Source organism: Gekko japonicus, unplaced genomic scaffold, assembly GCF_001447785.1.
Source record: "Gekko japonicus isolate JY-2015 unplaced genomic scaffold, Gekko_japonicus_V1.1 scaffold1080, whole genome shotgun sequence".
In the NCBI taxonomy this organism is placed as follows: domain Eukaryota; kingdom Metazoa; phylum Chordata; class Lepidosauria; order Squamata; family Gekkonidae; genus Gekko; species Gekko japonicus.
In genome coordinates, this window is record NW_015161432.1 from 56,177 (window position 1) to 70,220 (window position 14,044).

Below are 14,044 nucleotides of genomic sequence, written 5' to 3' on the forward strand. Positions count from 1 at the left end.
AGTATTTGAAATCTGAAATGAATTTTCTCCTCTTCCAGAAATAAGCCTCTTGCCTTCTGAGCCTATGGTATGATTTTGTGAATAACGATGGCTTAATGACTTTTGGCTGTTGTTGTGCCCATGCTTCAGCTGCACAAGTTCCTAGTACCATCACAGCAGATCAACTTGTTTTCCTCCTTCTAATACTTGTGTACATCTAAATGTGTGCATATAAAAATGCATGAGTGCATCATCCATGTTCAGTTATGTGAAAGCCAGGATTAGCTGTAGCACGTTTAGGGTATATGCTCAAGGGCAAAGCCACGTGTTCTGCAATGTGATGTATCAGTGGCCTCAGTCTCTGCATTTGTGGACCATTCTCTCTTACGACCATGAATTTTGGATAGCATATCAAAGTAAAGAAACTTTGAATAAAATAAGTGCAGAGTCCATAAGCATTTATTAATATGAAAGGAGCAGCTTTTAGTGCTTTATGGCCATACCATTTACCTGCATGAATATTTCATTAATGGGCTTTTCCAGCTAACAGTGAGATTACAGGTAGCTGTTGATTAGCCCTCCTGTGAGTCAGTGATTGTGTTTCTAAAGCAGCAAGGATATCTAATACCTGTGGAGGGCAATCATTACTTCTGATTTTTATCAACTTTCAAGAGTAATCAAGTGACAGTTACCAACTACTGTAGTTGCCTTGCTGACTGAAGTTATCTTCCACATATTTTAATTAGGTTATGATCCCACTAACATCCCAGGGTGCAAAAAAACCCACAAAAAATGCAACCCTCCACATCCATTACTTTGTGTTCATTTTTTCAAAGGACGAAGGGAGGCCGCTTGGTTTAAGTAATAAGACAAAAGTCCATTTCACTTCTAGGTACACCAACAGGCTAAGAGAGCCATTATGAACATATATTTTGAACTGCAGCTAAGAATGAGTTTAGGCAGCAACAGAACTTATTAATTTAGGCATACAGGACTTAACAGTCATGAACATTATTTGCTTGCTTAATGTTTACATTTTTCAAAAAACTTGGAAATGTTTACATGAACTGCGTGTTCAACTCCAGCCTTTGAGAGATAGTTTTAAGGAAGGCGTGGATGAAAAAAATGACAAGGAAGTGGGAAGTAGACATCTGAAGTAGAGAAATAAAAAATAATTGATGTTTACTTTTCTATAAGTCATAAAAATATAACATGGCAGATGCTCCCATGAGAGCTTTTGAAAGTGGGGTGTTTATACATATGTTCAGCATCATATATAATTCGTGTCTTTCTCTTCTTAAAGCAAGGGAAATGTCAACTACTGGAGAGTTACAAGAAGAACAACTAAAACATACAGACTAAAGTTTAAGAAAGGGATTCAGATTGGGCTGCAGTTTCTTAATATGGATGGGCATGAACCAGCTCATGAACTACAGTGCGTGAAGAATTTTGGCTGGTTCGTGGTTCGCAAACTGAAGTTCATGGCAGGTCAACCAGCACAAACTTTCCATTAACTTTCAAGCTGTTTGTGGCAGTTCGTGAATGGATCCATTTCCATACAGACTGTCTCCACTCAATCAAAATGTTTACCAAACTTCAAAGCAACAGGGGGGCAGAATTATCTAGCCTGTGTGTTTGGTGTGTGTATATAGCTTGCAGGAGGTCCATTCTATACACTTTTTTTAAAAAAATAAGTTTTTATTGTTTTTGTTAATAACATTAACATTACATACATTGCATACTTTTTGGTTCTAAATTAATAAGGACAATTCCATACACTCTTAACATCTCTTCTATACACTTTTGAACCTGCACCTGACATTTTCCTCCACTTTCCTAGCAGCATCTTCTTTGGGGGATCATAACTTGGACCCCCTAAATCCAATCTGTACATCACATGGAAGGCATGTAAAGGAGCATTGGGGGAGGTCCCCTATGAGTATACATTCCTGAACCTCCTGAACCAGCTCCTGTCATTTCCCCAGAAAGTACTTTCCTGGGGGCACTTTCTTTGGGGAGCTGTAACTTGGACACTGTAAATTCAATCCTCACTAAACTTGGAGGGCAGGTATAGAAGAGTCAGCCAGAGATCCTCTGCAAATTTGGTTCCTCTAGCATACTGGGCTTTTGTGTGTTACCACATCACAAACCTCACTAACCAAACCAATTTGTTTGCTGCTTAATGAACCGGGCACACCACAAGCCATGAACCAAAATGAAGTACATTTTCCTGGTTTGTGCCTATCCCTATTTCTTAATCAAAGAGAGTAGTTCAAAGAATATTCATCTTCAGCTTCTGACATTTCAGGTGTCACATGTGACTGTTTTTTCAGTATTATGGATGGAAAAGTGGGAGCTCTATGGGTAGCAATCTCCCTCTCCACTGGTCTCTCTCCATGCTATCTCAATCCCTATATTCCTCTAGGGCCTCAGGCAGCCCCAGAAAATAGAAAAAAATGAGTAGCTAACAGTGGCCACAGGACTGAAAAAGGTCAGTATACATTCCAATCCCAACTGAGGCCAAAAGATGATGAGAGGAAGCTGCATGGATCAGACTCTGTCAGAAGGAAACCATTGGTTTGCCAAAATGCAAAGTAGGGCACTCTTTTTTGAAAGGAAGTTAATCTTGAAAGCAAATACCTTGATTATCTGAGGTCATTTCAGTCATGTCACAGTCAGCTTTTGCCACAAACAAACATTAAGCAAGGAAATAATTTCTGCCAATCAGGAAACCAACAGATAAAGTTAATTTAGTTTGAAATTGTCACAAGATTCCTCTAAAACAAAAGAAAATTTAGGTATATAAGGACTGCGATTCCAGCCACAAAATGGGTTCAGCTTCTCCTCCAGACTGACCTCCAGTGCTACTCTAGCCACCAGGATAACAGAATCAGGCAAAGTATGATTTAATACATCTCCTTCTCACTCCCTGCCTCCCTCCCACCTTCCTTCCACTGCCACTACCACTACCACTGCCACTGCATTCAGCCCACAGTATTTCTACCCACACATCTGTAAATACTATTCCACTGCACCACCCTGCTCCAGCTTCCCTCTTTTACTCCTTCTGTCTCATCACCAGAACCCCACATCTCCCTCTCTTTAGGCACCTCTGCTACCCAGCAGCTTTCCCTCACCCCTGTCCTCTGCAACAACCTTAAACCTAGGTACTTGGATTCAGTTCCAAGGCATTTTTTAGCCTCCACGACCACTGCTCTCCCCCCCCACCCCCGGTTTGGCAGCTTCTTTCTCTTGGTCTCTTCCAGGACACAATACATAACCACCCCCCCAGGACTGAGAGTGTCACTATTGCACTGATGCTTTTACTTTTTCTTTAATCTATCCACTTTTTGTCAATAAATGTACTATTGATTATTTTAAGTGCATTTCTTTCTTGGGAAAGGGATGTGCCAGGACAAGCCAGTGTATACACAGGCTTAAGTCGACCCTAGTCTGAGTTTGGGTAACATTTCCTTGCTTCCTTCCCTCCCAGGCACCTAGCTCTTTATGTCCCCCCCCCATTCAGCTGCCACTTTCCCTCCAGCTGTCCATTCCCCCTCATCCCAGTGCTTCCTGCATATCCTCTCATCCCCTGCTCCAGGACTCTATACCTCCTGATGGTGGTGAAGCAATGTTGGATGCCATTTTGGCTTGCTTCATCAACCCCAAATGCAGTTTCTTGCTTTCCATTGTCTTTGCATACTTTTGAGGGGTTTAACTCCTCAATTTTTCTCCAGATTTTGGATTTTTCTGCAAGCCCAGTGATTTCTACAAGATTCAACAGCTGCACTGTCTTATGTAGCCCTATTCTGCTGAGCTTTTTGATCTCCATGCTGGGTCCATGTTTAGAATGATACATGCCAAGAAAGAGAGCTGTAAGACTTGCATAAGAGGGGTATTCCCACCACAGTCCCTGTTTCCTATCCCTTTTCTTCATTTCTTCCCCTTCTTTGTGGCTCTTCTTACCCTTTTACATATATTTGCCCCTCCATCTTCATGCCTACCTTCTCCTCCACCATAATATTTCATTTTCAAAAATGCAGCAAATGAAACCTTATTTGTTTTTTATACTCTCTCCGTTCATTTTTGTAAAGTTTAAGATGGCTCTGCAAACCTGGAATTCCCCCCAGGTTTGCAGAAACATATGTCCCATCTGTACTGTGTGGATTTTTTCATCTTCATGCCAGGAAACAGGTTTGGAATTATGTATAAAATGAATGAGTCCCCCCATTTCATTTCTTTATGCTTTCACTGAGAACTGTTTTAGTTGAACTGTGACAATTGTTGGTATTGACGATTCAATTGTTTTTTTACACAATTTATACATACAGCGTACATCTATATATCTAATGGTGATGTGTGGCCCTCATCTGTGGATAACATAATCTGTGGATCAGGGCCAAACCAACGCTAAACAGATTTTTCTGCAAACTTGGAAAATCTCCCAGGTTTGCAGAAAAATCTGAAAAGGTTTTAAAATCTCATTGGCTAGGTTTAAATCTCCCTCAAACAAAAGCATTGCCTTTGCATGCACAGACAATGCTCCTACCTCCTCTTGCCTATGCTGTGCCTGAAGGGGTGGGAGAGAAGCCTTTGGGGTCTTGGAGCCACCTGGGGCTCATGACGGTGTTTGAAGCCGAAAAAGTAGCAGAGCACTCTGTTGTTTTTGCAGAGTATATACAATTTATTTACAGAGACTATATACAGATTGTGTCAATTCAGGACTCCAACCATCAAAGTGCTACGCAGAACAGCTGTAACCATATAGGCAGACAGTCACCAAGAACTGGTTACATTATATACACATTTAATCCAATCAGGATACATTCCTGTACAGTGCTGAGTCACAGTGACTCTTAAAGAAATGATGCAATCCTAAATCACATGATCACTCAGCTGTCAAACAAGATTGTTCTGATCTAAATATCCGGTCTACATGACTTGCTGTGATCTTGACAGCAATCTGTATATGCTGACAGCTCGCTGATGTCATTATTGGAGGAGGAGAAACTTTGGCTGATCTGGTGGCTGGGAGCCATGCTGGGCTCACTAGTGCTGTCATCAACAGTGGGGAGGGGGGAGAAGCCTTGGTGAGCCCAGTGGCCTGGAGCCACACAAGGTCACTGCCATTGATGGTGGGGGGAGAAGACTTAGCTGGCTCAGCAGCTAGGACCCATGCATGGTGTTATGTCTTCGGATGCTGCCTGATGCCAGCCAGAGGCAGCTAGAGCTTCAGTCCAGAAGACAATAGGGACTAGGCTCCTGAACTACTAGTAAGTAGCCAATAGGATCATTGGCGGGAAGTTCAAACCCACCAATAGGACCTAGGGGTGTCCCTCCATAATAGTATAAAGTTGGCCATCCAGCCGTTGGTTTTTGTTCCATGTGTTAAGTACCAATAAATGTGTCTTATTGGATGTCGTGGTCTGCATCCTGATGTATCGAACCCAGTACTTTTCAGTGGCGATGAGGATGGGATCTGATGAGAGAGCCTGACTCCCCACCTACGGCATCGAGCTCCGAGCTGAAGGAAGCCAGCATGCCCCACACTGCTCTCTAGCAGCACCGCACCATGTCACCCAGCTACCTGCTATGCTGGTGAGTCATGGCTGCCGCTCACGGAAACCTCGAGAAGTTCGATCCCTCACGTCCCAAAGTTTGGGATTCCTGGATGGACCAGTTGATGTGTTACATCGAGCTAAATGGCTTCACAGACGCTGGGAAGAGAAGGGCCCTCCTCCTCAGTTCTTGTGGAACCGACACAGTTCGGCTCGCCAAGAGTCTCCTGGTTCCCCACACCATCCTGGAGTGTTCATTTGAGGAGATAATAGAAGCCCTCATCAACTACTTCAGTTTGAAGCCAACCTTCCTGGCTAGACAGATGGAGTTCCAGGGACGAGTGCAGGCCCAACGGGAATCTGCTGCAGCCTTTATGGCTGCCTTGTGCGCACGCACTGTGGACTGTTCCTTCCCCAAGGTGGAAGACAACCTCGTGACACAGTTCGTGTGGGGACTCATGGACGCCAAACTGAGGAGGAAGATGATTAGCAACCGTAAGATCACCCCGGAAGAGGCCTTGCAACTCACCCTAGCACACAAGGCATCACACAAGGAGCGCCCAACAGCTGTGGCACATCAGGTTGGGCCGGGATACAGCCCAGAGAACTCAGACGAGGAAGATGTCTGCCTCATCCAGCAACCGCGACGCCGACAGCAACAGGGGCTGCCGTCCAGCATTCATCCCGGTAAGGCCCCCAGCCCTTCCCCATGTGCCAGCTGTGGAGAGGCACATGAGAGGAAGACGTGTTGTTTCTGAGACATGACCTGCCACACTTGCAGTAAGCAAGGACATCTTGAATGAGTCTGCCGGTCTAAGGGCCCCCAGAACACGTCGGCATCCACGCAGTCCTGCCACCATGCTGCCGCCGCACACGAATCTGCTGCTGAGACCTCCAATCTCTACCACCTGACGGATCATCCGCTGCAGGTACTACAACTCCCCAACCAGTCTGCCACCCCGAAGATCCAAGTACAAGTCCAGATCGAGGGGTCCCCCTGCTCCATGGAAGTGGACTCGGGGTCAGCAGTGTCCATCATATCCATGGACATGCTGATCAAACTTTGCGCAATGGGGGGACCCCCTCTGCAACCCTTGCCCTTAAGTTTGGTGGATTTCCAGTGAAATCCCATTCCAATCAGGGGGGTTGGAACATTCCGGGTGCAATATAGAGACTTTGTAGGGGATCTGGTCTTGGTGGTGGTAGAGGGCAACCTTGTAAGCCTGCTGGGCCTAGCCTGGTTCGAGGCTCTGGGTATCACTGTCGGGGGGGGGGTTAATAAATGCTTGACTCCAGATTTTGGGGAGGTCTGCCGGGAATTTCCCACAATTTTTGATTGGGCTGTGTTACAAGGGTCCCCCGATGTCTTTGCAGCTAGACCCGCAGGTAGCCCCCATCTGCTGGCGTTTCCACATGGCGCCCCTCTCCTTGCGGCCTAAGATGGAAGCCAAACTGGACCGGCTGGTTGCTCAGGGCATTCTAGAGCCGGTCTCCCATTCCCCGTGGGAAACACCAATAGTGACCCCCGTCAAACCAAACAGGGACATCCGCATCTGTGCAGATTATAAATGCACTATCAATCAAGCCCTACAAGCGCACTCATACCCTGTCCCAGTTGTTAGCCACGTGCTGGCATCTCTGGCAGGGGAAAACATTTTCAGCAGGCTGGATCTCACTCAGGTGTACCAGCAGTTGCCAGTCGATGAGGCCACTGCAACGGCCCAAATGATCGTTACACACTGGGGGGCATTTAGGGTTAAGAGACTGCAGTTTGGGGTCAGTGTGTCCCCCAGGATCTTCCAACAACTAATGGACACTTTGGTAAAAGGGATCCCTGGCGTGATGCCATTTTTTGATGATGTCCTCATCGCCACTGCGACCCCAGAGGATTTTGTGTCCCGTCTCCGCGCCGTGTTGAGCCGTTTCAACGAGGCCGGTCTGAAGGTCAAATGGGAGAAGTGCCTCCTCGGGGTTCCGGAGGTATACTTTCTGAGGTACTGGGTGGATGCAACGGGTCTCCACCCCACAAAGGACAAGGTGAAGGTAATTGTGGAGGCTCCAGTGCTGCAGTGCAAGGCAGAGCTTCAGGCCTTCCTAGGCCTCATAAACTTTTATCATGCCTTCCTGCCACACAAGGCTGCCATGGCGGAACCCTTCCACAGACTTTTGGACAAAGCGGCCCCTTGGACTTGGGGACAGCAGAAGGAGGCGGCATTCTGGGGTGTGAAAACTTTGTTAATTTCTAATGCTGTTCTCGCTCATTTTGATGAGTCCCTGTCGGTTGTGCTTGTGTGTGACGCTTCTCCCTATGGCGTTGGGGCTGTTTTGGGTCACATCCTGCAGGACGGCAAGGAGGTTCCTGTGGCCTATTATTCTAGAATGCTGTCCTCCACCGAGTGCAACTATGCACAGATTGACCGGGAGGGGCTTGCTATCATGGACGGGGTTAAGAAGTTTCACAACTTCATCTATGGCCGCCCCTTTATGATAGTCACAGATCATAAGCCACTTCTGGGGTTACTTGCGGCAGATAAGCAGACTCTGCAGGTCATGTCCCCCTGCGTCCTTTGCTGGTCCCTGTTCCTGGCAGGGTATCAATACAGGTTGATTCACCGGCCCAGCAAGGCAATGGGGCACGCTGACGCCCTAAGCCAGCTACCGCTGCCTTCGGTGGAAGGGGATCTGGCTCCCGTGCCAGGAGTCCTCATGCTGGAAGGTCTCCCAGATCCTCCCCTATAGGCTTCAGACATGGCCACCCGCATGTCCAGAGACCCTGTCCTCTCCCGTGTTTTGAGCTGGGTGGTAAGGGGGTGGCCATCCACTTCCCTGGGGTCAGAGTTTGCTGCTTTCACATCTAGGAAAGACAAACTCTTGGCACTCAAGGGCTGTTTGCTATGGGGAGACAGGGTGGTGGTACCGGGAACCATGAGGCATCGGGCTTTGCACACACTACATGAAGCACACCCGGGCATAGTACGCATGAAGGCCCTTGCACGGAGCTACGTGTGGTGGCCTGGGATTGATGCAGAGATTGAGACATGGGTGTAAAATATGCCAAGAGGTCTGCCCCAGCCCTCCGAGCACCCGAACGCAGCAGTGGGAGTCCACCCACAAACCGTGGCCCCAGCTTCATGTGGATTTTGCTGGCCCGTTCCAGGGGCTGCTGTTCTTAATAACAGTCAATTCATACTCCAAGTGGTTGGAAATCAGCCCCGTGTCCACCACGTCCTCCAAAGCCATTATAAAGTCCCTCCGCCAGATCTTTTCCACACACGAGTTGCTGGATACGATCGTGTCCGATAACGGGGCCGCATTTACCTCAGCGAAGTTCCAGGACTTTCTACAGCGGAATCTGGTCTGACACATAAGATCGGCTCCCTTCCACCCTGCAACCAATGGCCAGGCGGAAAGGATGGTCCGAACAACCAAGGAAGTACTTCAGCACATGGGTCCAGGAGATTGGGACTACCAGATGGCTGCCTTCCTGTTCAGCCAATGAACAACCCCGCACACAACAACCAGATGCAGCCCAGCCAAACTTTTGATGGCTAACCACGAGACTAGACTGTCTGCAGACCGCACACCTGACTTCCGGAGACCAGTAGAGGACAGAGAAGCACCAAGATGGTTCTTCCCGGGGGAGCCCATTTATTTTAGAAACTTCAGAGCAGGCCCTCCCTGGGTAGTGGGCCGAATCATTAAACCCACTGGCTCCATATCGTATGAGGTTGCCGCGGAAGGGGACAGACTATTAAGGAAGCATGTGGACCAACTATGGCGGTGATTAATCCCCGCAGCCGGGACACCATCATAGATACCCAGTGACCCGCAGACCCCCACCCCGGCAACTGAAGAGCAACCTAAAACCCCAAATGGGGGGGAGATGGAGATCCCTTCCCACGGAGAACCAACCCGAGCTGCCGCCAAACCCGAGGTTCCACCACCACAGCAATTACAACAGCCACCCCCAACTCCTCAGCCTGAAAAAACCACCACAGACCCCGTGCCAGTCCCTGGTGATCTCTCAGGGAGTGCAGCCCCCCCCCCAATATGAGGGACTACATCACATAGGTAGGGACGGAACTATGGGGGGAGGGGTGTTATGTCTTCAGATGCTGCCTGATGCCAGCCAGAGGAAGCTAGAGCTTCTGTCCAGAAGGCAGTAGGGACTAGGCTCCTGAACTACTAGTAAGGAGCCAATAGGGACAATAGGGAAGTTCAAACTAGGGGTGTCCCTCCATAATTGTATAAAGCTGGCCATCCGACCGTTAGTTTTTGTTCCATGTGTTAAGTACCAGTAAACGCGTCTTATCAGATGTCGTGGTCCGCGTCCTGATGTATCAAACCCAGTACTTGCCACCTTTGAGTGTGGAAGGAGCCTCTGTGAGTCCAGCAGCTGGGAGCTACATAGGGCTCACCAGCATGGTCATCAGTGGGGGAGGAGAAGCCTCAATGGGCCTGGCCACCAGGAGCTGCATGGTGCTTGCCAATGTGTGTGTGGGAGAAGCTGTGTACAGGGGCAGTGAAGGGGGGAATAAAGCTAAGAGGTTTAATGGATCCCCCCAGGATTATCATGTCATTTATATTCTACATATAATGTAGAATGCTGATTTATTGATTCACAAATAATATATGGAGAAAATCTGAGATAGGGGAACAGAAAATAGAGTGAAAATAAGGACTCACTCGCCCAAGGGAGAAAAAAAATTCAGAGGGATTTTCAAGTTGAGCCAGTAGAGATGTGATACTTCAATAGCATCCCTGTTATGAACCCATTCCCTTTCTGATGTCTTAGTACACTGTTATATCTTTTTCTCCTTTTTCCTAGACTGACAGTGCAATCCTAAGCAGAGTTACACTGTTCAAGGAAACAGTCCATTTAACTCAATCATCCACCTCTCTGTGTCCTCTTCACTTCTCTGTTGTAAACAGACAATAGCTGTTTTACTGGTTTATATTGTTAGCCAAATTGCCTCATTTCTTATTAACAGTGGGGAATATGAATATTAAGTGGCAATAGGCTTTAATTATGGGAGCAATAACCTATGTATTTGGGAGTCCAATTTATGCAGATCCCAGAAATAGATGCTGAGACTAGATCTTAAAAAGCAGGGATTTCTTTTACTGAATGATTCTCGCCCATCTATATATATAAAAGAAAGTCTCCTCACTGTAAAATCAACGCCCAGGCCAAACCACTGGACCTAGATACATAAAATTCGGGGAGAGTTCTCCTACCATGGCGTAGATGCTCACTAAGAAGGGATTTTTAAGTGGGTAAAAAGGGGTAAAATGTGCTCCCCCCATTGATTCCTATGTGGCTGCCAAGTTGCTGCCTCCTTGCACCCCTCACTCTCTGACTGGTCAGCTGCAGAGCTCAGTGTTTTAAGGTAAAAAAAAAACCAGTTACAGGGGACTACAGAGAGCTAATGACAGTTGAGGAAATCAGGAGTGACCAACTGCCTGTGAGGTGAAGCAAAGCTGGTGGCCCAGCCTCCCTATGGGTTCAAACATGCTCCCCCTCCTACACCTGACAGGCAGCTGTCTGTCAGGTGCAGCAGCAATTGCAGGGTGCTTAAAGCCACGAGGGAGCCTGCCCCAGCAGTAACACCTTAGTGATCCTGCCAGCCCCGCCTCCACAGATTGTCTTAGCCCTGCTGCTGGCCAAGCCTCCCTGATGCCTTTAAACATAATCCCCCCATAATCAGACAGGTGGGTGCCTGTCAGGTGAAGGAGTAGGACCAGGGTACTTTAAATCTTAGTGATGCTGCTGGCCCAGCCTCTGATGGCTTCCAACACACACTCTCCCCCACCGCCTACACCTAACAGGCAGTTATCTGTGAGGTGCAGCAGTGGTTGCAGGGTGCTACAGTCTACAGAGAGGTCCTTCAGTAGAGAGAAAAAAAGTACATATGTCTCACTTCATTTTTTACACTACAATCTTCTCCAATAGAATTCCTACAACAAATGTCACATTTTAAACTTCACATCATCAGTATTATAACTGGATTTACAAAACTTAAATACCGTAGTGAAGCATGGGTATCAGGCTAGTACAATATAAAAACCAATCATACACACAAATGATACAGAACTAAGAAATTAGGCAGAAAGGTATAGTGACAGTTGCATTAGTAGGAAGGTATTGTTGATGGGGTGATATGTTACCTACCCAACATGGCGAGATGATTCTGCAGCAAAAGGAGATAATGCTAAGGGAAGGGGGATCATGTGTTGACCTGCAATGCACATGGAAGGCTCCAAACAGTGCTGAGAATGGAACCAGCAAGGTAGGGTGGGGTTAGGAAGGTAAGAAGTGAGAGAGCAATGGGGTGATGTTTGGTGTAGTGGTTAAGTGCATGGACTCTAATCTGGGAGAACCAGGTTTGATTCCCCACTCCTCCACTTGCAGCTGCTGGATGACCTTGGGCAAGCCATAGTTCGGTCAGAGCTGTTCTCTCAAGAACATTTCTGGAAAGAGCTCTCTCAGCCTCACCTACCTCACAGGGTGCCTGTTGTAGGGAGGGGAAGGGAAAGGAGTTTGTAAGCCGCTCTGAGACTTCGAGTGAAGGGCGGGGTATAAATCCAATCTCTTCTCTCTTCTTCTCTCTCTCTTTTTATACCCTAAAATGACTGGAAGCTGATACTTCACTAGTCACATAGTCCCCAGGAAATACTAGAAAAATCCAGTTACTAATGGACCAGGAGAATGGGATTAATCATTGGGCAACTGCAATAATAGTCGAATAATAGTGACACCTCTTAGAGAGACAAAGGAAAGAAAAGTATAGTAATGTTCGAGCTCCATTGCCGGTAGTTGGTTTTAAAGATCTGATGATCAACAGCTGTGTTATCAGGATGGGTGGCTGGAGGAAGTGGCAGCTGGCTAATCCTATCATGGAGTAAGTTCTTTTGTTTAGGCTGAGGAGTACCTGCAACATCTGGTGATGTTAATATGCAAAGGTGGTGGGAGGCAGGTGCTTGTGTGATGGAAGAGAGATCTTTCCATGGTGTCTGTGTAGGACTGTTCAGGTTTCCTTTGCCAAGTATGGCTTCTCATAGTGAATTGCTGCTGGTTTCTGCATGTCTGCGGGGTCAGGGAGGCTGGGCTGCCTTCTGGCATACCCCTGCAGAGAGTGCAGAGATGCAGGCTTGAGAGGCATTGGGTATTCCATGGGCCCACGTCTGGCTTGGCACACTGCTTCAGGGTGAGGCTTCCCTCAGCTAGGCTAGGCACATGCCTACAGTCCAGCAGATTGGCACTGTCTCATGGCTACTGTTAGGTCCAGTATCCTGGTACATTTGCTGTACAGTCCAGCTTTGCAGTTATAGGTCATGGCCCTTGTAGATGCTGTATAAGGCTCGTGCACGGCAACAATATGATGGATAAGTTCATTTCTATATAAATCTAGTTGATCTACATTTATAACTTTCCCATTTTGAATCGATGCTCTTGGAAATGTCTAAGGCTGCTTCCATACAAGAGTGATTTTTCATGGTAGTCTGGTTGCTGATGAGATTCTGTGTGAAATCACCAATAGAGATTCCAGACAACCCAGAGTAGACTGTTTTCTCTCTATTTTTAGTGGTGGTTTCTCTTTCACACATGATGTACATTGAAGCCCCCTCCTGCTGTGTTCTCACATGAACCTCAAGATTCCTTGCCCATTCTGTTTTAATTTTTAATAATTTTTTGAAGAAAATGGATAATGCAGTGCTGCACAGAAATAATGCAACATCTTTTTAAAAACCTCCACATATTTGTAGACATTTCTGATGATCTGCTACCCCCTCTCTAAAAGGCAGTCTGAGCTGTGCGTGAGTCTATTTTTTCTTTTTATACCATCAGACAGTTGGTTCATCTAGGTTAGTACTTTCTACTCTGACAGACAATGGAACTCTGACACTGAAAGGTCTTTCTCAGTACTTACGACCAGTGATCCAATAGGTGGAGATGTCAGGGACCTTCTGCATGCAAATGTGTGCTCTACCAGTAAGCCATTTTAGCTCTAGATATGTCGGCTTGTATCCAAAGTGGCAATGGAAGATGTGTGGATTTTCTCTATGTTCCTCTCCTCCCATCAGCTGAGCTATACTGATGGAAAAGGAAGGAGGGCAAATTATATCCTTCCTTCATCTTTCTGCAGCTCCCGAACACGTGGCTGTTTATTCATGTGGTCCTGCAGCCCCAGGAATAATCTTTCCAGGGTTGAAATGTACTTGGGGGGGGGGCAGAATGCAAGGAAAATAAGAGTTCCATTTGCACTTCATAGTACATATTCCTCTGTTATTTAATACACCCCATATGGTTTTTTTTTTCATTGTCTGACAATAGTTTCAAAACCTTAACTGACAGCACAATCCTAAGGAAATCCATGGGTTTAGAAGGTTTAAATTCCCTTTAGGATTTCACAATAACACAGCTGATTTTCTTAACAGTGGACAGAGCTTTCCTCATCTTGAATCAATACTTTTCTTCTTACACAATATCTTCCAGTTTTAGATTA